At 36.1% G+C, this 25,335-nt stretch overlaps 2 protein-coding genes across 2 annotated transcripts in view; one reads left to right on the top strand and one right to left on the bottom strand.

The window, feature by feature from the left end:
* LOC129751933 (uncharacterized) overlaps positions 1 to 8,842 on the top strand; it is a 44,774-nt gene extending 35,932 nt beyond the window's left edge. Inside the window, exon 4 of the transcript XR_008738827.1 lies at positions 8,203 to 8,842. The gene's annotated coding sequence lies outside the window, so the exon portion shown is untranslated. The remainder of the gene's footprint in view (positions 1 to 8,202) is intronic.
* LOC129751932 (homeobox protein SIX3) overlaps positions 1 to 25,335 on the bottom strand; it is a 198,547-nt gene that overhangs the window by 22,710 nt on the left and 150,502 nt on the right. The gene's annotated exons all lie outside the window — the stretch shown is intronic.

Below are 25,335 nucleotides of genomic sequence, written 5' to 3'. Positions count from 1 at the left end.
CTCCTCGGATTCATGAGTGATCACACAACCCGTGCTATTATCGTTCCAACTGCGATGTCAAATGCTTGTGCAACAAACAGACAACAGACAACATTCGGCATAAAAGGTGGTGATAAAGATAAAAATAAAATTTTATGAGTTTGAAATTTGCGCGATCGCTCTCGAACACAGGTAAAGGTAAAGTGAACGAGCGTAAAACCGGTGGCAATTTACGGGGAGAAAAACTCGATAATTAATATATGATCCTCTCGAAACGAACGGCTAGAGGCTTGAAATGTTAACTGCCGAACCTTAAACGTACAAGTTGAAGTAAAATTTATCTTTTGGTAAATTTTCCTTGAATATAAATTAACCTTCGTTAAGAGAATGGTCAATGCGTCCAAGCCCGATGCGAGTGTTCTAAAAAGGCACTACGTTCTAATTTTAAAGTAAGAACTAACTGAATAAAACACACCCTCTCCCTCCATAATGCGTCAATTTTGATTTTCGAAGGTTCAAAAGTTTGAAAAGTAAGTTCTTCAAAGTATACAATAAAAGTTTATTCGAGCATTTCAACGATTGACTAAGATATCAATGTCCAATGTCCATATCTGCCCAGATTGCTTCAAAATACTCAAAAGTGATTACTTTCTATTCAGACTTACGAGTTGTTTATTTGGTTGTTTTTACTGTTGAAAAGAGCAATAAAATTTTCGGAAGCTGAAATGTTATGGGAAGACATAAGTTTAAAAATCACCAGATGTGTACTGAAGGTTAAAAAACAATCTTGGATTTGATTTGAAAAAGAATAAGTTCGTAGCGTTTTTCCTTAAACTTTAGTTTAGTTTATTGCTGGATATGTGGGCTGAGCCCGTCATCCCGCAAACTTAAGTTATAATTATTGTCTTAAATACAAAATGTAAATGTTTAAAATTGTCTGTACACTTGAATTGAAATTAATTATGTCATTTATACGGTTGGCTTCCCTCATGTATCGTTGCGCTGTCTCGTTTCGGCTGTAATGCGTCTACTTAAGTTTGGATTGCTGGAATTGGTTGTTATGCGGGACCGTAGAAAGGACGAATCTATGAAGCCTCGATCTATTCCCAGGAAGAATTTTAAGTCGTGTATGCGGTGCCGATTCTCTAGTAGATCCAAGTCCGATAGATGACATAAGCTCTCATTCTATGGCATTTGCTATCTCCAACCAAGATTCCTTACCGCAAATTTCACAAACCGTTTCTGATCAGCTTCTAGTCGGTTTATGTGTACTCGGTGGATGGACCTCCAAACTATGCTTGCAAAATCAAACTTTGATCTAACCAAGCTAATATACAGGCATTTAATTGTGTATCGATCTTCTAATTCCCCAGCAAAGCGCCTCACTACTCCAAAGATCGCGAATCGAGGCTATTGATGTGATCATCTGTGGTGTGATCATCTCATCTTTACGCCTCAATCGTGTACGCTGGAAACTCTACTTATCGCTTCCATGCTTCAAAAATACGTGAACTGAATCGGCGAGTAGCTTCTCGTAAGGATATGACTGCGCATTTTGAATTATTCAATTTGAGTTTTGTTCTGACTAGAAAATCTGAGAACGCATCCAAATCCGATTGCAATTCCGAGTTTGGCAATCGTAGATTTTTTTAAGGGCAAAAATATTTTCACATCATCGGCGTAGATCAATAAGAGTGCATCCGAAAGCGATTCAAGTAAACTGTTCATTAACACAATAAAAAATAGAGGTCCCAGGTGGCTACCTTGAGGAGCTCCTGAAGGTGTTCGATATGGTTCAGAATAAAAGCAAAATTTACCAATACGTACTGGCCTCTGTCCGTTGGGTAAGACTATATCCAATTCAAAATAATTCCTTCAATGCCCGTTCTTGATGAAGCCTCCAATATTTAATTAATGCCAGCTACGTCGAAAGCTTTCGACATGTCAGCGTATATACAGTCTACTTGGAATTCTTTTACCATCCAATCTAGAATACGGCTAGTGAATTCACATAGATTAGTGACGACTATCCTTTTTCTGAAAAAAACGTGTTGACGTGGTGAAATTCTGCTTTCTAATACGGGATATAGCTGTTGGTAAATTCTTGTGGATTGGTTTCACTCGCGATATCTTCCAAATGGATGGGAAAGATCCTGTACGTAGCGATGAACTGAACATTAGAAACAATGGTTGCAACAACTCGTTGCGGCAAGCTTTAAGTAATGTTTTTGTTATTCAGTTGGGACCTGATGTTTTTTTCGAATCTAACTCTTCAACGCCTTTTTCAATATCAGATATTGTCAAATAGATTTGATTCATAAGTGGAACTTCTGGCATATCTAATGAACTGAGGGATACGGACGTTTGATAACTTGTCTTGAAGAAGTCTGCGGTTAGGTTTCATCAAAACAACAAAATATTCCTCACTTAATGAATCAACTGTATATTCGCACATGCAGTTTTATACCTTATCTTACCTCTCGACCTTGTTCTCAAACGAAGAAGCTGTTGAGTCAGCTTTTGAGGACCTCTTTGACGCCCTTTCTGTCGTTTCGCAGGAAGATTGGCTGTGACCACTTTATAGATAACTATCATGCACTATCATTCATGAAACTTTTGAAAGCTCTAGCAAGCAAAACCTGCAATTTTTTAATACTTTTCAATGGATTTATATTCTGTATTTTGAAATGATTATAACTTTGTTCATTAAATACTTAGCATCTTCTCATGTAAGCAAAAAATTAAGATTTTGAATAGGCCACACGAATAATTAAAGAAGAACATCATTTTCAGCTTGTTTGATTTTCCTGAATGATTTTATGTGACAAAATTGTTCTATACAAATTTTCTTACAAAATTGAAAGGCATTGCGCTTATTCAGGAATCAACCAAGAAATATAAAATTTTACACTTAATGATGCTTAATGACCCAAAAAGTATCGAAAAAAATATGGGAGCAAAATGTCAATTTTAGCAGCCAAGCTTGGCATCGCTCTTCAGACTAGCTCGTAAGTAAGAGCGTGTAGTTTTTTCGCTGTGACACGAATGCCATAATGCTGGTAAAGTGTCAAAAATAAAACCTAAAAAAACATTGTGAGGTAATTTTTAATGTTTCTGATACTCATAGAAAATAAAAAAAAAATGAGCAATAGATGTAAAAATTTTTACATTTTGCGATGCTTAGCTTAGCTTAGCTTAGCTTAGCTTAGCTTAGCTTAGCTTAGCTTAGCTTAGCTTGATTGACTACTCACATCCACCATTAATCGTTTAACCTGAAATGCCAGTTTTAGAGCTTCTTAAGGATTTTTTTTAATAATTTTAAGTATTTGCATTTCAAATTCCACGACCTCAGGCGTGGTTCAGTAGAACAAGTTCCACGTCACCAATGGTTGCTACTCCGTGATTGACCGAGGCCATCAATTTTGTTCAGAGGTCAAAAGAATGGAACCTGGGATTGGCTGCACATTCACAATGCTCAAAATTGATGCTCTCTCTTTGGACATCAATAACGGCGCCGGCCACGTCCTAGTAGTCAATAGATAGATTTGAAGAAGAGAGAAAGGGATAAAAGAACAATATTGCGCATTAGGACCGAGGTTACCTCTGCATCCTAGCAAAAAAATTTTAGATTGGCGGATTGGGAGAAAGGATATGATTAGGAGACACTTTTGACTAGTGTAACGATCTCATTAAGTACTCAATTTTACATTTAGTTACGCTCTACTATTCTCTGATGAAATACAAAAGTTAACTACAGTTGCAAAATGTTTATAAAAATGAAGTTCTCAAAATCTAGATAACCATCGATGCTCGTTTTGCAACTTTGAAAATCATCTTATTTCAATAAAAATATTCCTTTTCAAACAAAAAAAAAAAAATTATTATATTAATAAGAAAAATAGTTATATGAATCGACACAAGCGGTTATTTTAGAGAATATTTCAAAGTCTCAATTGTGAATAATAAAAGCTCAGACACAGTTTTGAAAAAATACAGAAAATATTTTTAACTTCCGTACGATAAAGCCTTGTTATCCAAATGATTAATTATAGGAGCGCTTAAGCACCTTAAGAACAAAATATTTATTTGGCAAAGTTATTGACAATCTAAAGGTTTGTTTAACGGGTTTCTCTAAATTGATGACTAAGCGATTCCTTCTTCAATTTTGATGGAAATTATAAATTACCTCACATTTATTTTTGATCATTTGAACTTCATTAAGTTAAGAACTAAATCGTAATATATTTGAAAAAACAGTCAAACTTCTGGTTAGATTCTTAAACACATTCTCGTTTTATCAACACCTTCATATTTTAAAATTAAAAGAATTTGTTGATTACCCGTTTTAAAAATTCGAAATACCTAAAATTACTAACCATGTTACTAAGATTGACAAGTGTATTATGTAGATTTTCCACGATTCATAATAATAAAAATATAAAGTGTTATTGTACATTTTCAGAAAAAATACTAATTTCTTTATAAATATTGAACGCGTACTAATTACATTCCATTTATTTTTTAAGTATAAAACAAACATAGCGCTTGGCTTAGCGCTGCCTGGAAGGTGACAGATTGCAGTCACATTCTTTAATTCACACTTTAACTATTCTTGTTCTTTTTCATTTTATTTACTACAAAAGCATTTTAACGTGTTCGTTCTATTTTTGTAGATACTTCAAAATACAAAAACATCTATGTAATTTAATTGTTACGAGCGTGATAGTGGAAATATTAGATGGCATAGTGATTACAAAAACACTATATTTTGAGTTCACTAGCTGATTTGCAGAATGCTCGAAATACATTAACTAAGAGCATTTACCAGAGAATCGCAATCCACATTTAAACATCAGAACCATCCTGACATAAACATCTTTGTTGTGTGATAAAACTGTGCGCAATCAATTACACTTATGATATCCAAAACAAGATGCAAAATCCACGAAAAATTTACATTATTTGTACATTTCAGTGTCATACCAATTCAATATTTCAACTCAATTGTCTTCCTTGCCCTAGTCACTAAGTTATGTTGATGGTTCCCATAAATAAAAATCACAATTTAAATTACTCATAAGCCAGAGGCTCCTTAGTTGGAATAACCTACAAAGCGAAAATAATAATAGTGCTGAGGATTTGATGCACTGGCCGGCCAGCACCTACAGTTTTATCAGTTTTCTGCTGTTTCTCCTTAAAATAATATTTCCTTCTCCTTTTCTTCGTATTTGCATCTTATTCATCTTCTGATTCCTAGACAAACGTCAGTTTTGTCACGATGTGCGTTACATGCCTTCTTAATTGAGTAATGCTAACGTATCGAGGGGTACTGTCAACTAATTATAAACTCTTCCTATTTTCAAATCCTTACATCATTGACGTTACACATAGCTCAACACTTTTTGGTATTAAATATCAACCCGCAAATAAAGCTTTCTATAATGAAAACTATAATATTGAATTGAAAACACACTCTGTGCCGCAAGTATGTTTACATTTCAAAATAGATTTGTTTACCTGCAATTTGATGTGAAAACGGTACAATGAGAAAAAGAAGTGTTGAAAAGAAATTCTATAAACGGAGATTTTCTTGAGACAATGGATCAGATAGGGAAGAAGTGTTGGAAAAACAGGTAGACTAAACAAACAAAAAAAAAACTACTTAAGTGTAATAAAATTGCACTTAGCTTGCCGGTCCTATGTATATTGCCTTGCCTTTTCCAATTGGAAATACTTTGGTGGAAAGTTGGAAAGCTCATCTCGAACCAGTAACGTTGGTAACACTTGCTCGGAGAGCTTTCTCAAAAGCTTTCTAAATCCCGCCGAATCATGTAGCTTTTTCTATGCATGTACATGAAGCTTTTCAAGAAGCGCCTATACCACGTCATCCGTAAATGAAATCTCAAAGCGAAAACGCAAAAACAAAATGTTGAAGTTCCTCGAATACACTGAATATTTTTTTAAATCCTTCACGATATACTCCAGCACACACACTCTGTTTATCGGTTTCACGAGGCGGAATCACTTTATTTCGGCTAATATCTGTTAAAATTCACTTTATAATTTCGTCCAAGAAAAAACGCGTCTATCACCATTCAGTGTTCCCAAAAATCCCCAATAGATGTAAAAATTTTTACATTTTGCGATGCCTTAAAAAACTCTACCCAGTAAGCCAATCCGTCACTTAATAATATCACCTACAAACTTTATTTTGCTTTTATTGTCTTTTTTTTTATCCTTTATTAAAAATATAAAATATTATAAAGGCTCATTGGCGTTGACCATTACGACGTTGAATTTCTTGGCGATGTCGTAGTCCGACTACCCTGTGTTTACCTTGATCGTTCTCAACACCTTCAAATGCAGTTTCTGATTCTTAGGTCCACTATAACGCTTGGTATGAACCTGCCGATCGATAGTATGCATCTCACGGAAACGTTTGAGAATGCTGCACACGGTTGGTTTGAGCATTGTTAACGATTTCGCGATTTTTTTAACCCGACCACGTCGGTTTTTAACGTGAGTGTCCAAAATTTATTCTCGTCCCGCGGCTTCCATCACGTGTAACTTTTTTGGAACAAAACGAATCGTAATGAAATTTTCAGCACTGATAGAGGAAACATTTCCGAACAAAGTACTGTCAAAACACTCCAGATCCAACAACTAGGAGCGCAATGGTATTATAAACAGTGCGTCCAGATTCATGGTGATCCATGCTTTAAGATTTAAAATCTAGTTCGAACAAAACCAAAAATAACTGCAATTGGTGGTTTATGCGATATGACATCACACATACATCAAAAACTATAAGTTTTCAAACGTGTTCATTTGATTTTTCATTAAAATCAAAGTTTGTTGCCACGTACCCCTTTTTCTTAGTAGGGTGAAAATCGCATGTTTTTGTAAGTTTTAAAATAACTGGTGAAACCTATTATTTTTTTAAATGGTACGATTATCTGTGGACATTAAGTTTTCGGATGCAATTGAAATTGAAAAGCCCCAGTTGACGGTACGTGAAAAGGTGAACCCATGAAAAATCGGCATTTTTTGAAAGCATACTTTTCGAGGAAATACCTCGATTTGAATAAGAAATTTGTCGTATTTGGTCCGCAATATTTTAACAAATGACCTTTGATAAGGACTGTTAGAGCAAGTTCACTCGTCTTGAGAAAAGTGGTAGAAATTTTGACACTTGTAACATATTTTGAAAATTTTACCATGCAAAAATGTTTTCAAGATCTTCGTCCGTCAAGTTATTTTATAACACTTGTTCTATTTTCGCATGCTATGATGCGAAAACAGTTGGATTGGATTTCTCTTACATTAAACTAAAATTGAGACTGCCAAAGATCTTGAAAACATTTTCGCATGGTAAAATTTTCAAAATGTGCTACAAATGTCAAAAATTCAACCATTTTTTCCCAACGCGAATGAACGAGGGAAAAAATGTTGCGAAATAAATAAAACTGCTAGAGATATTCAGCTTAGCCGTAATCTAATTTTACGTGATTTTTTTTTATTTTGCAATGGTAAAATGGACTCCAGAGGATCTCAGCTTTGCTATAAAAAATGGTACTTAAGCTATGTACGTTGAAGTGTGTCATAATTTTCTGCAGACTTAAGATTTCAATTAAGTCAATTTTTCAAAGTTTCAAGTTAAAAAAACGTCTTCTTTTTTAAAATGTACATAAATGTAAAAATCAATCATCAGATGCATATCAAAATGCATTGGTATACCTTTCTTATTATATCACCTTATTTATATACAGCAGTCCAGTATTTTGTTAATGTTCTACTTTAAAAAAGCTGGAAAAAAGCATTTTTTTAGGCTATAATGAAAACAGACAAAGATATAAACGATTTAAGAAACATTTAGTTTTTTAGTTGAACCATTAAAAGGCTCAAATATGAGCAATAACAATAAGAGAAAATAATTCAGTAATAAAATGTCCTAACTGAGCTTAGGTGAACTTTTGAAGTAAATTTGAAAACCTCATAATTTGACTTTTTCAAATTGTGGAACGGGTGTCCTGCATTCTGTTTGAATATTACATTTTAAATTTTTTAACATTCTGTCCTCAACGAATCTATAATGAAACTTTTAATTCAAACTTAACAAACGTTACGTTAAAGTTTCGGAATTCAAGTTTTGAATTGAGCATTGAAGATGGAAATTGTTAGATCTGATGGCTTAATAAATTTTTCTCTCTCTCTTTCTCTTAGGTAATCTCACCACCTGTTTTTGCATTCAACTATGCGAAACACAAAACTTGCGAAACAGAAAGATTGTGTGTGTGGGAGTCAACCTTCTTTATTGTTGAGTTGAGACATTATAACGTTATCGAATAATGAATATAAATTGGCGTGAAAAATTAAAAACCGAGCTAGCTCATTTTCTTCCGGGCTGCCGTTCCGCATCGGAGGCATCGTTAATCGCTCCTGGGCAAGAAATCTGGTTCAAGTCTTCTTTCGAGTCCTATGTACCAACATCTGCATAATCGGCACCCGATTGTTCTTCACCACAAGAAGAAACGTTACAGTTGCTGTCGCTGGCCTCGGGCGAAAAGTTCAACATTCAACCTTGCTGCTGTGTCCTGGAATAATTTCTTCTCCGAACAACGCTCAAAATGACAAAAAAGAGGGAAGAAGATTGCTCCCCCACATTCTCAGGATCTCGGGGTGGGACCGGAGCCATCAACCGTTTTGCCATTTCTAGCCCCGGAGGCAAATTAAGCTGTTATCAAATTATCATTCACTTCACAACAATAGAGCAGCACTGACTGGGCCTGGTGGATGGCGATTCGAAATCTAGGGCACTCTCGACATCGAATGAGAGGGATTTAGGCAAGCAAGGGTTGTAGGTTGCTCGCTCGTCGTATCGGGTTCAGCTGATCCCTTTGAAATTTTGAGCCACGAACGACCGACACATCGTAGGTCACATGGGAAAATCGCCGAGGAGGGTTACACATACTGCATTTAGGTACTAGCCAACGAGTAACGAAAAACCAACCCGGATTACACCGGAACCAGATCGGAGCGGGCGAACCGAGCCGAGCGTCTTTTGACGAAACATTCGAGAGTTCCTAATTGAATTTGGCTCGGTCTGGTTGTGTAGTATGATACTTTGGTCTCGTTTCCATCGTCCCATCATCGTCGTCATCAGAGATTTTTACCGAAGCGTAGTTTATTAACTTTTACAAAGTAAATCTCGTGAAATTACCTTTGGAATGCTGCCCTCCAGGCTGCCGACCTGGCGTGGTTTGTTTGCGTAAAATTGAAAAACCAAGCTGTGATTGCATTATCCTGAGACCAAGTTATGGTTTATGTTGTTGATTTTGTGTTTAAAAAGTTATCAATATAGCATTTTTAACAAAAAGTCATAACTGGTATTGCGATTTTTTCGTACTCTAGAGTTTTAACACAAAAATCTCGTCAATCTCTAATTTCGCTCTACTATTTCGTACTTTTTCTTTCACCTTCATAATTGGCGATTTGCAGCTCGAAACGACACTCAGAAGGCGCTGCGATCGAAATGATGATATTATGGTTGAAAATGTCATTGTGCGTACAACTTTTCCAAAACAAAACGGAAAATTTTAAAATTTCAGTGTTTATTGAAATATTCTTCAAGGTTTTATTGGCGAATATGGTAAGAAAAAGTGAACTTCACAATCGTCTATGTTTTTAAAACCCGTTTATGGCTCAATATATATTAATTTTTAGTTTTGCGGAAAAAGCTGTGTTTTGCTAACATGCAACAGCGCGGAAGACCTATTCGGAGTTAACATGACGCTGAAACCAAATCCATCCAAATGCTCTCTCTTTGAAATCTGGAGGGCCAAGGTGTTTATCCAGCTACTTCGGAACATCTTGTAGTGGAACGTAGATCCAGAACCCGGAATCAATCATTTTTTCGGATACAAATGTACTTGGTTGTGAAATTTCGTCAGTGATTCCACAAATCACCTAGTATTCCAACTCCAGCAGCTGAAGCATATCAATGTTACCACTCTTTGAGGATCAGAAGAATCCCAGTACGATATGAGCAATGTCAGATAAAAAAACGGGGAAGGTTTGGTTCGAACGTAGGTGCTTTCAACGATCAACTGATAGTTTTTCAAGTGACGGAAGTTATTCAAATAGACAAAAAAAAGCATGTTAAAAAAACTTCATTTCTGATCGATATTTGAAATAAACATTGATTGAATATCCAAAGAATTTGCGTCTGAATATTTATATATTTAGCCATTTTACAAGAACAAATAGTTTCAAACAGGAGTTTCAAAGAAAATTCCCTATTTGAAGGAAACTATAGAACATTCTCTTTCCCCAGAAATAAACGAATAGTTGTTCAACTTAGAAAATTGACATCGATAAAAAGTTTAATGAATAAAACTAATAAACTACTATCTACAAATTTATTAATTACATATCTTGGGAGCAAATGTTGGTTTAAGAATATGCCTACCAGATTTTTTGATACATTTCCTTCAATTTTAGTTTTCTTCCAGCTTTGGAATTGGTGATTCAAATTTTTTAAATAAGTTTTTATCAGAAAATAAACCATAAAAATTGAATTCGCTTTTGCGAAAATCGTTAAAATTAGTAGAAAGGAGATTTTCTAACCCAACTTAGTAATTGTTATTGTCCGAAATGAAACACTTTCTGCAAAAAACTTAATTTAAAAACAATTTCATATTCATCGCCATGTTGAAAAAGCAGCTATCATCACCCTTTTCTTAGTTCCGAATGTGAAAGATAGTTGGCACTACATGTCAAAAAGTTTTGCTGCGAATCGCCAATAGTACACCCACAGACAAACAGACGGGACACTCCATTTTCATTCTTCGCAAAACTAACTGAGAAGCTAAGCAATGTCACCACCAGATAGCGCAGCTTCATTTTTTTTGGAAATCACTATTCTCATCATGGTAGCCCTGTTTATTTGTAATATTTGTTTACTATTCCTTAACGACCAAAATATTCTTCAAAACAAAATGCCTTTTTGAAAGTGTAAAGAAGGTGACGGAAAAGTGAGTTTGAATCAGATGATGGCAGCTGCATTTCTGGTATCTGCTCAAAACTTAAAATACATGGGCGGAAAACTCGGCGGTAATCGTAAGATATTGGTCGTTTCGGAAAGTATTATCTAACGGTTCCTAATTCTCGGAAAAACTAACATTTCCACACAGTTTTTTTCAGGAATGACGAAGACAGGTGAGTGCTATGTATGTGGATCGATTATTACAGACGCGAATCGGTGGATAGTGCCCCTAATTTCCTGGGAAAACTGCGTACAGCTCATATTCACTGGACTCAAAGAACAACTGTACCTTAAGATTGACCATTCGTAGCCTCCCGATCAAAACTTATTTCAAACGTTCGGCTCTCCGGCCGGAGTGTGAAGGATAGCTAAAGAAAATGTTCCCATGCCAGATATTATTTTTATTTCCATGCAGTTTCCAGCAGAAAATTTGGCCGTTCTCCGAAATTAATATAAATTAGAAACTTTCGTATATTGTAAACAATTTTTCACTTCAGTTTAATAGAGAATGGTGAGGTCAATCAATGTTCTGAAAAAGGTAACCAGATATTTTTTTAAATTTGCAAATCGATTCAAAATATGCTTCCCACTGTCGAAGGTAGAAGGTGTTATAGAAAATTTGCGAAGTGTGATGAAAATTAATCTAGAAACTTGCTTTAATAAAATATGTTTTTAAACAAAAGTCTTTACATTATTTTGTACCTATTCCATTTTTTTTAATAAATTCATGTTTTCTGTATAATCTGCATAATGAGATCCTTTATAAAAAATTAGTTAGGAATCAACTTTTTTTTTTTTGGGAAATCGTTGAATACATTCAATACATTCGTTCAAAATGGGAGCGAACTGTGCCAAATTGTCATTATTAGGTTTGATTTCTGTTTCCGAAGGTGAATCAAATAATTTCAACTGTTCTTTGCATAACTTGCTGCAATATTGTTTTGTTGATTCGTATTAATATGCCGATTTCAACATCAATTCTTGAAGAAGGTCTTTGGATTTCATTACATAACCATCACCATCAACATCATAAAAGTTTTTAATTCATTTGACTGGTTCCGGAGGCAGCATTGGAGCCTTCTGAATCAAACCTAAAAAGCAGAAACAGTTATATTAAATTAAACAAGATACAAATAACAGTAAACCTACTTCTGCAAATGACAAAACGGTTGTTTACGCTTCAAAACAAAACGTACAATTTTCAAAGGTGACCATGATCGTTTTTTAAAATCGAAATTAATTGGTAGGCAATGTCGGCAACAGATGGCAGTGTAATTGATTTGCGAAAAAATGACCGGATTTTCTTCAGAGTGTCCTGTCTGTTTGTCTGTGGTACACCTTTTGAATACGAGACAAAAACAGGGCGATGGAATCCTTATTCTCTGTCAATGAATTTGACAACCATCAAAATCATGGGCCCACGATTGATAACGTATTTAGCCGATTGTTCTCATTCGGCACAAAAACAATATATTTGTGGGACCTATTGAAGTGCTTTGCAAAAAAAACGATCGCATTTGGAGGCAGTTTTCATTGAATTTTTAGCTATTTATCGTGTCAATCGTTATGAAAGACTGAGTAATATGCAGGTTCCACCAATAGCTAGCCTCCTCAAGTATTAGACATTAAATTTTTCAATTTTTTCTCCTTGTTCATCTCAGGGACATATGGGCAAGACTTGTCAACGAAAAGTTTCTGATAGGAAACCTACCAGGTGACCGCTAAAGGGTTCGTTTTGCTGTTCATTACTTCATTTTTCAAAATATCTCCCAACAAGCAGTCCCAGTACTTTGCGCACGATTTGACCACCGTATTTTGTTTATTTTAACGGTGGGCAGCTTTTCTACCTTGTAGAAATTAAGTCAGGTCTATTTTAAAGTCAGCTAGACGAACCAGTCAGCAAAATCTGACTTTGTTATCACTTCCTCTATTAATATTTTCGGATTAAGCTTGAAAAAACTCTCACATTTCTCTCTCTTCATGGAATCAATAATCTTCACTTTTTTAAACTAAGCTCACTATTGGATCCTCAAGGACTTCTTAAACGATTTACCATATGAACTTTTGTCGGATAGTTGATTTCCAGCTGTTTTTAGGTCTCCCACTGGGACTGTTCTGAATTTTAGTCGATCCTGTCCAAACAATTTTGTTAATGAACTTCAGTATTGGACACTATTTAAAAAACCACTTGACAGAAATTTTGAACACGTAACATTACTTAGGTAGTAGCTTCACTGAAAATTGCATCAATTTCCATCTATGCATTGAAAAGTTATTCACAAAACAAATTGTTGCATATTTTTCGAATACACTCCTTAAATGTCAAATCTTAGAGAATAATGAATGATTTCACTCTAACAAAACAATCATTCTGGTTCCTCATTGGTTGAAATTTTGACTTTTTCAACTCTGTACCTACTACTTTGAGAGGAAAACACCATAAATCTCTCTCCCGATGGATAGAAAAATAGAAAAGGATTCTTGCTCGAAAGAAGAACCAGGGGTGAAATTATGAATCCTATTCGATTCGAGTTACCCGTTTCGAGTTGAACTCGAATCGAATTAGAATCAGTATTATGAATCTCGTTCGAGTTCTAAATTGTAACGTATTAGATTTCTAGCAAAACGGCTAGTAGATCATCTCGAAACGTTCCATTCGAATCGAGATCGGTAATGTCAAAGTTGGTCGAATCGAACGAAACTCGATTGTTTCGAGTTCCATAATCCCGCCCCAGGTTGCCATCCCCCTGGACAAAAACTAACTAGAGGGTATGATCGAAAACCAATCGAGAAGAACAATTTTACAATCAAAGCAATCATGTTCGATTGAAAACAAAATTACACAAAAAAGGAACTTTGCTTGGTTCGACACATTCAGGTGATTTTTTATATGTTTTATAGATTCTCTATTTAATTATGATTTCCTTTCTAGCTAAAATGAAGGAAACAACAAAAAAAAACAAATAAACAAGGAAATTGTGGGAACCTATAAAAATCTTGATCTGGTAAGCTGATAAATGAAATTTTATTGTTATCAAATTTAAATTTCACTAGTTTTCTGTCACTGAAATTTTGAGCCAACTGCTTCGGCTCTGTATTTGCGGTGACGCTCGAGCATGTTCTGGCTCGGATCGCGGCTGGTAAAAAATGAAAGAAAAAATAGCCAGCTTTCCGATGAGATTTTTTTAACATGTTGCCGCTATCTGCATTCTATATTCAACAAGTAGAACAGGTAAGCATCATATTAGTGATTTTTTTTCTCAGAGTTTTATTTGAAATTTAAAACACAATCAATACCTAGCTAGTCTTTCCAACATGGTATACATAAAATTTTTATGACATCGGATTCTGATGAATAGTTGCGTTATTTAAACGAATTCAACTAAAAATGTTGCAAATATATCTGCAAAAAGATTTGACCTTCGGTGATCTGCGGTGCAAGCTTCTTGACGGTAATCGGTTTGTCGGTACAAAAATTTCCTTTCAGATTTATCAAACCATCAGTCTTCCCGTTACCGAGACCCCAGGGTGAAAAATGGCCTCGGTACTTTGCGCAAAATAAGCCAAAACAACAACAGCAAAAAACACACAAAGGAAACCGATATGAGTAATGAAGATGTTTTGTTTTGAGCGGCCAATTGCACGGCGTCGCCCAGACACTTTCTTCTCCAAGGTTTGTGTGAGCTTTTACGCAGCCACTGAGGCACCACCACCAGGCGGCCGGCCAGTAACCAGTTACCTACTCACAAACGTTGCCGCATTCCGGCCAAGCGCATGGCGAAACAATCAAAAGAAAAACGTTCAAAGACGAACAACGCCGCTAATGACTTTATTACTTCAACGCCGGAACTCCCTTTTGCCCCCGTGCGGTGCTGCAGCGGCCAAGATCCGAAACAATCCGGCGTGGCGTTGCTCCCGGTAGGCCCACTAGGAAGCAAATGAGGTGTCCGTTTCTTTGTGATCGCTGTAAAGTTATGTTCCTACATACAAGTGTTGTAGGTCACGTTGCTTCCTTCTGTGGAGTGCGGAGTGAGAGGCGCCCCCGGGTCTTTGAGGATCACAAAAAGCTCACATTAGACAGTTAGTCGGAAGATATTTTTTACACCTATTCATACGAGAGCCGAACCCTTTCTTTAACGGACAATCTTAAACAAAGTTGGTTTACCATCAGCGGCCAGCTTCAATCTCAATCTTCAGATGCCTCTCGAGAGATTGGCAACAAATTGCGGTATCAAAATGTGTATGAATAATTAATTAACGTATTGTTGCACCTAATAAGATAATTAGAGATGCACAATACAACACTATGAGCCAAACTAACCACACAGCAAAAAAAGTATTGTGATATTACATCGAAAACGTGCACATAACTTGAGTCGCAAATGGTACCTAATATTACACATAGGATGTACAAAATTACACGAAATGATTGTAACGTAGTAGACGGATTCGAGCATACAAAAAAATAGAAGGCTTTCGATACGAGTCGTTTAGATTTAGCATAACTTTTTTTGGATAAATAATATTAGTCTCAGAGTTCAGACTTTGGTTTGTTTCTAGGAGTTCGGGGATTTAATAAGTAAATCAGAATTAGATACTTACACTCATCAATAATTTTTTAATTTTAATATTTGTCATTAATCGGATGAGCTTGGTGTTAAAGCTTAATTTTTGTATACATTATTTGTCTCTTGAGAAGCATCGAGCCTAACAATATAAGTAAAACTATCACCTACATTATCTGGACAACATTATCTAAATCTAAAAATAGGAGTGTTCTTCTTGGGCTGTCTGGAAAAATGTTTTTTTGAGCGATCGATTAACCTTTTGAAAGGGAGGACACGTCCAGAACACGAATTCTTTCGTCTGCTTTGCAACTTCCTCAGTTCTGAAAACGTCTGACATAATTCACTTCCTTTTCAAAACATAACTTGAGTTTCGACCTCTTGTACGATGATGGAACAATGAATAGACATTCAATCGTGTTCTTGGTCAGTGTTTCACACATCAGAAATTTCCAATCCGCGTCCTTTGGATGACCAAGCTCTCATGTTTGCAACCTAGAACTGATAGTCTCTGTTAGAAATTAATTGAAAAATTACTAAGATGATGAACAACACAAAATACTTATCTTCATATCCGGATGTTTAAAAGCCTCGAATCTGTTTGGGATTGGTGGTTTGAGCAAATAGCCTAAAAACAATAAAAATATGAGAATCAGTTCGGAGATGTGGTTTTGCTAAGAATTTTAATGAAATTTGATAGTACTTACCAGCAGAACAAATCCTCCTGAGCCCCGCAATCCGTTTCTCAGTTTTTGATATTGATAAAATTTCAAACGTCAATTGAAAATAACATTGACTACTTGATGCATTATTACATAGAAGGTTGAGATATTACACTACATGACTTGTTCGCGTTGTGTACATCATTTTGATGTAATATTTTAGCGAAAATCCTGTCGGTCACAGAAATTACATCGGCCATCGTTACATTTTTTTTTGCTGTGCATTATCACACCATAAGGGGGTAGCCGACAAAGCCGTTTGAAGTTGCGAATATGCGTACCTACAGTCTAACAACACGATTCCGTTAAAATGGAGGATGGTGGGAGGGGAGGGGGGACTCTTCAGCAATAAGCACGTATGTACATATTTTCCAATAATTTTTTTTAACGCTCAAAACCGACATCGCAGGGTATTAATTCCCTCGGTGGTTCATCATCATCGTTGTCCGGGATCCAGGCGGTGTCTGTGGAGCGAATCTCTTTTTTTTCTCAGTGGGTTCGCTATTTATAATGTTATTAACGGCTGCCGATTTGGCTACATGATGCGCGCTCTACCTGAGCCGTTCCAAACAATGTGATGTTGTTTTCAGTTAGGTAATAATGTGAAACAAGAGCCGACAAGGCGGTATGTATGGAAGAACTATCAAGCGGCTGAAATCGATACCACCCGGTGGCAGTTTGAAACTCAATTCGAATTAACCTTTTATTTCGATTTTAACGCTCTCGCGTTGCCGGCGTCGAATTGGCTCGAAGTTACCTAGCTAGGCTTCCGTACAAAGCTTTCTTTTTTCGAGAGCGTGATTTGAAGCAGATCTTATATCTGCCACAGTAGTTATAGCATGGGTAGATTATAGAAGGTGAGATTTCTCCAATCGATTTAAACATGACCCGATAGTTGGTATGGATGTTAACTAACATAATATGTTTACTAAGATAAGTAAATGCATGAAAAATGTGAAAAAAGTTATTTTAAAATATCTTTTCCATTGTCAAGAAATTAAAATCAATACGGAGAATTTTATGTACATTTAACATGTCTCCGAACGCTTAAACCTTACACATTAACGCAGTTTTTATTTTTACAACTACAACATTTTTAGTTGCTTTCTTTAAATAATATTTTTCGATTATTTTAATTTCGCCAAACTACGTACATACTTGATGCGTACTTTTCTTGAGGTGTAGGATCATAGCAAATGTATTTAACCAATATGGATTTCTCCATACTATGGAAAGCCGACAGCATCAGCATCCATAATAAATCTATCATAAATAAAAGAAAATTATACACATCCAACATGAAAGGACGATGACAAAAAAAAATTTTTAATGCTCATAATTTTTGAACCAGGTTCCAGGTTACAAATGAATGCCGAAGATCCCGTTCCAAAAAAAAACTGGATGGAGATCAAATCATAATTAAAATAAATACCTTTTTTCAACTGGTGCTATAAATAAAAAAAAAAGCATATTCATCTCCAACGAGCCTAAATCAACATAAATCCTTCCCCTAAAATAAAAGCGGTTTTGTCTTACGCCTAATTAACCTCTTATATCAAAAGAACTATGCTAAATTGAAGGTTTTCGTGCTGACTAATGAAAATTGGAGATTAAATCAGATTTCTCAAATATTTTTTCATCATTGTACGTAAATTAAAAAAAAAATATTCGGACAGCATCTGTGAGATCAATTTTTGCGATTTTCCAACAAAGGTGCCTGTTGGTTAAGTCAAAACTTAGAACACCGTCAAGAAAAAAACTGAATTTTTAGGATACCAATAGATTGCATAGACAATGGCGAAATACAGGGCTGTAAACCCTTAATATATACAACAAAAGTGAGTATCTTTTGAGCTGGACTGCGTTCATATTCAAAACACTACTTAAACATCATGTGAACCTAAGATTAACATTCGTGAAATCAGGATTGCTGTATGTACGGGGATGAATAAGCCCAAGAGGCTTATAATCTCTAATAAAAGAAAATTTAAAAAAAAACGAACAGAAAATCCAGACAAATTCTGAAAAATCAGGACACCTGGCACCTTTGACAAAGCTTCGATAAAAATCACAGTGTAATACTTCTATTTGTGTCGCCAGCTATTCGTGTCTCCCATTTTCTCGTTAAGTGGTGTATATCGGTTAAAGTATATCTGATCTTATACCTACTGCCTGCAATGATGTAGTAAACCAAAGAATTCTGGTTTTTATACATATTTTCATTTGTTTTCAATCCATTCGAAACTTAAAGATCCGGTTCGGAGCGTTTCTCACAAACGGACCGATTACTGTCAAAAGAAAGCTTGTCAGTTAAAAAACGTCCGATTTTCTGGACCATTTCCCTGCTGCAGATTTGGTTTGAATTCGGTCAGTTTTTCTTGGCCGGGATGATATACAAAAACCGTTGCGACGCATCGACTAGTTTCGAAACGTTCCACCGCGGTTTCAATCATAGCAATCATAGTTTTTTTATATGTCATAATTTTTTTTACACTTAGGTCGGATGATTGTTCTATGGAAAGCATCGGTAAACCAATCCAGATTCACGAAGTAACGCGAGGGTGTTAGCCTGCCGAAAAATGTGATATTTATTATTTTTAAAAATGTTATGTGTTATGTAGATGTTAAATGAAGTAAATTTATTAAGAATAACTTGAACTTTTTGATAAATCCAAATAGTTTATAAATTTACGATGGTAGCAATAATAAATTTAGGATTCGAACGAACCAATTTTGGTCCGCCAAACCGCCTAAAAACGGAGTGGGATCTGACCAATTTTATTCTGGAATCCGACAAAATTTGGTCTGGAATCTGGAATCCGGACCAAACAAATTTGACTTTGAGACATTTGGCTTTATTGTAATTTATCATTGTGGTATGGATATTTTTCCAATGCATAACAGTTTTGTCATTGTTTTGTAGAAACCTTAGATAATGCTCGAAATATTTCATCCATTGGGTTTTTTTTTTCAAAACAGTGCTTTAAGTTCTGAGCTTTAATAAAAGATCATTCTCCATGTGTTGTAACACAGTTACGAGAACTCTGTTGAAGCTTAAATTTCTGTTGCCAGTTTTATCAAACACTCTTATTTTTTTTATTATTAGTCATCTCAAAACTGTGAGAAAGGTTTCAATCCTGACAATGGATAGTTTTGGTTCCCGACGAACGAAGTTGCGATTTAGCTGTGTCAAAACTTCGATAAAGTGAGCCGCGGAGAGTAAAGCTCGTTGGAGAGAGAGAGCATACTAATGGAGAGTACAAGGAGAAAGTCACCATGTTGATGGTCGAATGAAATCGAAATAAATTAAGCAATCTTGCTGAATTCACAGCTTTAATAACTGAAAACTTCAACAAATAAATATCTCATGTTTGCCATGCCATTGTGTTTGATCAACCAGTATCAAAAAAAAAAAAAATTCACGCCGTTTATTGAAATTAACTTTTTTCTGAAACAAATATAAATTGACAATTCATGCCGAAAATTTCTTTATGTTTGTATTTTTTTTTCTTTTCATGAATTCACATTTGTTTGAAGGTTAAATATTTGGGAACAATATCAAGAATTTAAACGTTGAAAATAAAGTAGCTTTCACAGTTGATTTCGTAGTTTTCAGCGAGCTCTGGGGGCTAGTTTATAAGCTCCCAAGCAATGCTTTATGAAAGGTTGTAAATTCACTAAAAGTTTTTAAGCTAGGGCCAACTAGTTCAAATGATTGCTATAAAGTAGCTGTGCTAAAGCAAAGAATGCACGTTAGCTTTTAAAATAGCGTCAAGAGATAGTTCAAAAAGAGTTGTGCAAGCTCGGATAAACTTAAAATTGTTACTTGAATTTCTATCTAATTTAACCGATTATTATTTTAGGCTTAGCGACCTGATCTTCAGATGAGTTTGTTTTGCTAAGTGCTCATTTTCTCAATGCGTTATTATAAATAACGAAAGATTCAAACGTTTTCTCAATGTTTTATCTGAAGTTTACTGTACAGTTTTCACGGGAGAGATATGACACTTTTTATTTTGTATTTTATACTCGTTTCGTATTTTGACAATCTAAAAATGCAAAAATGTGCCAAATTGCGTAAACTTTTCAAACCACTTTATCAAAATTTATTTGGTGTGACGTAAACCGTTTGGACGGTCTATTGATTGAAAAGTATGGTTTTTACAACACTTTTTCACATTTTTTGTGGTCATGATCTTGAAAAATATCAAAAAATATATTCTTTTGTGCAACGCGCAAGTTCAAACTTCAGCTTTCTTGGACACTAAATGATTTTTTTTTGAGCATTACTTAGATGATCTACAGACTTTTTCCCAAAGCATGTTTTTTCGGATTTTTTTTTCTAAGACTTTGAATAGCTGAAAACTGAAGAGTTGTATGTGAATAATGTCTGAGAAACATATTTGAGATACATAACGAGGTTTAAAAAGTTAAAATGAATTTTGTAAAAGTCGGTTGAAATACAAGAGAGATATATTGTTTTAAATCAGGAGTGTCAAATTGAAACTTAAGGGACTGTAACGGGTAAAAATGAACGGACATAGCTCCTCATATCGAAAATATAGCCTAAGTCAAAAACCCAGGTGAACTTATTGTTGAATTTCTAATGAAGTTATCTGAGTTTGAAGAAATAATAAAAGTATTTAAAGCCAACATGCGCTTCTCCGCGCCATACGAAACTTGTGAATAAATCAGCTAAAAACTGCAACACATATCGTGCTTCAGTGGCCTGTGATATAGCTCAGTTGGCAAGTCTGTTGTCTCCTGAGCCGATGTCCGCGAGTTCGAGCCCAAGAGTAAATATCGAACACAGTTGTACCGGATAAGTTTTTCAATAACGATCCGTCAACTGTAACGTTAATAAAGTCGCGAATGCCATAAAGATGGTAAAACGACTATAATCGAAACAAAAAAAAAAATATATCGTGCTTCATTTGCTTCTTTTATCCCTGTTTACACTGTTTTTAAAAAAGTTTGAATAAACTTAAATCTTTTTCAATGGTTTACATTTCGCTTTCAGTCAGGAAAAAATTTAACTGAAATCGCTAGGAATATCCTCCCCCACCTTTGAATGCTGTGCGGCTTCACCAGCGAAAAGTTATCCGAAACGTGTATTCAATAACGTGATAAACATGACCCAAATCTGTTGTTACTTCGTAAATGCAATTTAAAACCTCACCCAGCATCGCAGCGAGGGCACTTTGAAAAGGGAACAAATTTGATATAATTCGATTTCTATAATCTCGATACAAAATACACACACAGACAGAATAGGCCGAGGTAGGTCCTACACATATCTTTTCTAGTTCATCAAATTTCCAAGAGGGATTGCTTTCTCTAAAGTAACCCTCAAACGAAGCAGACCAAAAAAAAATCAGCAGCCGCTTATTTGTTGCCGCATCGACAGGATCAAGGGCCAACGTCCGGGAGCGGCGCAAAAAAAAAAAAAATCAGTCAAATAAAGGCATCATCACACTTTGGCTTCAATACAAAACGATCATAGCTTTTGAATCGCAAAAGTGCGTATATGTACGCATCAACAACACAATTCTCTTGGTTCCTGGCCAAGCAAGATGATAAAGGCATAAATACTGAATCCTGAAAGCAAATTGTTTATCTATGACGGATTACGTTTCAGATTTTCGTTCGGATTCACATTAGACGGCTGCCTGTTACTACTCAGACTCGAGCGAGGCTCAATGAACTCGAGAGTTTTTGGCAGTTTTTCCCTTCGTTCGGACCGACCATCGATTTTGTGCATGATGGTGGCACAAACAAGGACACGAAGTGAAAGGACGTAATCGAGTCGTTAGATTTTGCTCTCGGACGAATCGGATTTTGGCCAAATTTACACAACACATGTATCACTTGGGACGGAGGGATGATTCCGTGTCCGTGTAGGTAGGACCATGTTTGTTGACTTCAAGGAAAGGAAAACGGATTCCGAAGACGCTTGGCATGGGAAAATTGGGTGGGAGGATGTTTTGCTTGTCGAATTGGGGTGAGGAAACGCAAATGATGTTATTCAAATTGGAGTAACAACAATAGCAATCGACTTTTGATATAACGAATTTAGGGGGCGAATTCTGGATAGAATCAGTCCTCCAATCTTATTAGGGCAAGTCTTATTTCTGCCTTCAATTTGGTTGCCCTTTCTATGGATAGAAGTTCTATTGCTTGTTCAAAAGTTTTATACCCAACGGGTAATTGATTCTATTGAGTTTTTTTTTAAATTACGAGGAATATTTGTAAGATCTCTTTTGCTCATAAAAACTCATTAAATCAACTATCAATTGTTGAATAAATTTTGTGTACGTATGTTTTTGAGAGAATCTTTGCAAGTAATTCCACAACATTTAAAATAATGTCTATTATCTCACACTCACACTACCAATAAACTATTGGCTTCTTAGATTTTGGACACAATTTTGCAATTTCCTTTCTATTCTGAAATCCTTTAAAGGCTTAATCTTACGGAGAAAAAAACTTTATGATTGTCTTTGTCCGAGTATCCTCATAGGTACCTACGTACATAGAATAACTGTGTCGTTTCTCCATTTTTTATGTTTTTCCTATTCCGTCGAGACAAAAATAATGAAAATTCTCTGCCTTGAGGCAATTTTTCGAAATTGGATACAGTCCGTATCAAGGGAGTACTCGTATGTGATGTAAAACGTAGGTTCAGGTAGTGTGTTTTTTTTTTCGCCAGAGCCGTGCTAAACCATGGTTAACCGACAATTATCTACAAAATCCGGTATGTTTCAAGGATGAAAAAGAAAATTTAATTTCCATCTGACCTAGAAAAATGTATGATAGTACAGGTGGAATTTAAAACAGGATCGGGTTAAAATATCTTTAGCACTCCTAGGAAAACCGAAATGATAAATTTAATTCCATACGATTTTATAGTTTACTTTTCGAGATTTAATAATAAATATTTCAACAATGTTTGAAATAAACGAAAAAATAAAGACCGGTTCAATGTCCACCATGGCTCATAATTGAGCAATCAGTTATGAATTACACCGGGCGTCGTTGTCAGTTGTCTGATCATGTTGACAAATTCCATTCCTTTTCGCGTGCAGGCCTATGTGTGTTTGAGATGAAAAACGATCGACCGACCGACCGACCGACCGACCGACCGATTCGTGGCAATGCTATCAGATGCTGCTAAACAATTATGACGCTTTTGATCAACTAGTTTGTCAACGATTATGGAAGCCAGCCCGTCTCCTCAGTCTTACTCAGCCTTTCCGTTATTTCGCACTGAACGCCCGAAATGAGAAAATTAGCTAAATGTTAAAAAAATATAAGTATTTAAATGTTGATGGTAACGATTCAAAGTTGAAATTTCCTGAAGCTTGAGTTAAAACTCAGGGTGTCCACGATGAAATCGCCACGCTATGAAATTGCTCTTACTTTTTAACCGTTGGGTAGAATTTAATGAAAATTTGGGTGGATTTAGTTCATAGTGCATTGTTTACATCCTGCAAGTTTTTAAGTCCTGTTAAACTCGTGGAAATGGAGTCAAAAGAACAGCTCGTGCGTGATAAAATCTTGCGCATTCATCACGAGAACAAGGATCTCTTGCATTGTCCCATCGCTAAAACGTTGGGAATCGCGAATTCCACGGTGTCGCGAGTGATTAAGCAGTTCGAGGAACGATTGACCATCGATCGGAAGCCCAGAGGTGAAGGAAAAACTATGCCGTACAACAATAAAAATCACAACCGCGTAGTTGGGGCCTTCAACTGAAACCCTAACGCCTCCTGTCGGGACGTGGCTAAGATGCTGCACCTAAGCCGAAGATTTATCCAGAAGGCCAAAACTAAGGCTGGGCTTCGAACGTTCAAGGTACAAACGGTCCCTAATCGCGACGAGAAGCAGAACAAGTCCACCAAACACGTGCCAGGAAGTTGTACCTCAACATGCTGACGAAAATTGAATGCTGAATCATGAACGACGAAACATATATGAAGGCCGACTTCAAACAGATCCCCGGCAACCTGTTTTTCACCACCATGGATAAATTCAGCTTTCCGGAGCATGTCCGCACTCAGAAGATGTCCAAATTTGCGAATAAATTCCTGGTTTGGCAAGCCATCTGCACGTGCGGGAAGCGGAGGGCACCTTTCGTGACCCAGGACACGATGAACGGAGAGCTGTAAATGAAAGAGTGCTTCCAGAAGCGGCTACTTCCTCTCCTGAAGGCACACAACGTCCCAACAATCTTCTGGCCGGATTTGGCCTCATGCCAATACTCTAAGGACGTGCTGAAGTGGTATGCGGACAATAAGGTCAATTTCGTGCTGAAGATGCTCAACCCTCCCAACACTCGGGAGCTCCGCCTCATCGAGTAGTACTGGGCGATTATAAAGCAGCACCTTCTCAAACGACCTAAGGTAGTGAAGACAGTCGAGGAACTGAAGAAAGTATGGGTATACATGCAAAAAACGGTTGATTCACAGGTTGTGCAGAATTTTATGGCCGAGGTTAAGGACAGGGTGCGGGCATTTGCGAATGGACTGTAAATAAATGATAAAGTGAAGTTTAATAGTTATTTTTCAATCCCTCAAAATTTTATGGCTATCGGATGAAAACTCGAATTTTGCAAATCAATTTTGTGTGAAACAATTTCATCGCGGACACTCTTTTCTCTGTTACAAATACCTCTAAATATCACAAGTTTTGTATATAAATTTCTCTAATTTGTTATTTTAGCACGTTTTTGTCCATCATAGGAGATGGAAGCACTGCCGAATTTGGGTGATGGTTTCGCATTAGTGCAATTGGGATGCAGCTAAAATTTCACCCAACTTTTGACAGATCTTACGGGTTTTTCTTAAGGATAGAAAGAACTACTTTTCGATTCCATCGCCTATAGTCCTATTTGCCGCTGATAGTGTTGGTGATATTATGCTGGTTGTTTCACCAACACATTTTAATTTTGGGACAATCAACCTAAAAAACGACCATGTTCGTCGACCGGCTGTCCGTTTTTTGTACCGAGAGTTTTGGAGAGTTA

This window comes from Uranotaenia lowii, chromosome 3 (assembly GCF_029784155.1).
Source record: "Uranotaenia lowii strain MFRU-FL chromosome 3, ASM2978415v1, whole genome shotgun sequence".
Classification (NCBI taxonomy): Eukaryota; Metazoa; Arthropoda; class Insecta; order Diptera; family Culicidae; genus Uranotaenia; species Uranotaenia lowii.
Note: the sequence above shows the minus strand (reverse complement) of the source record. Positions and strands in the feature narration are given on the sequence as shown.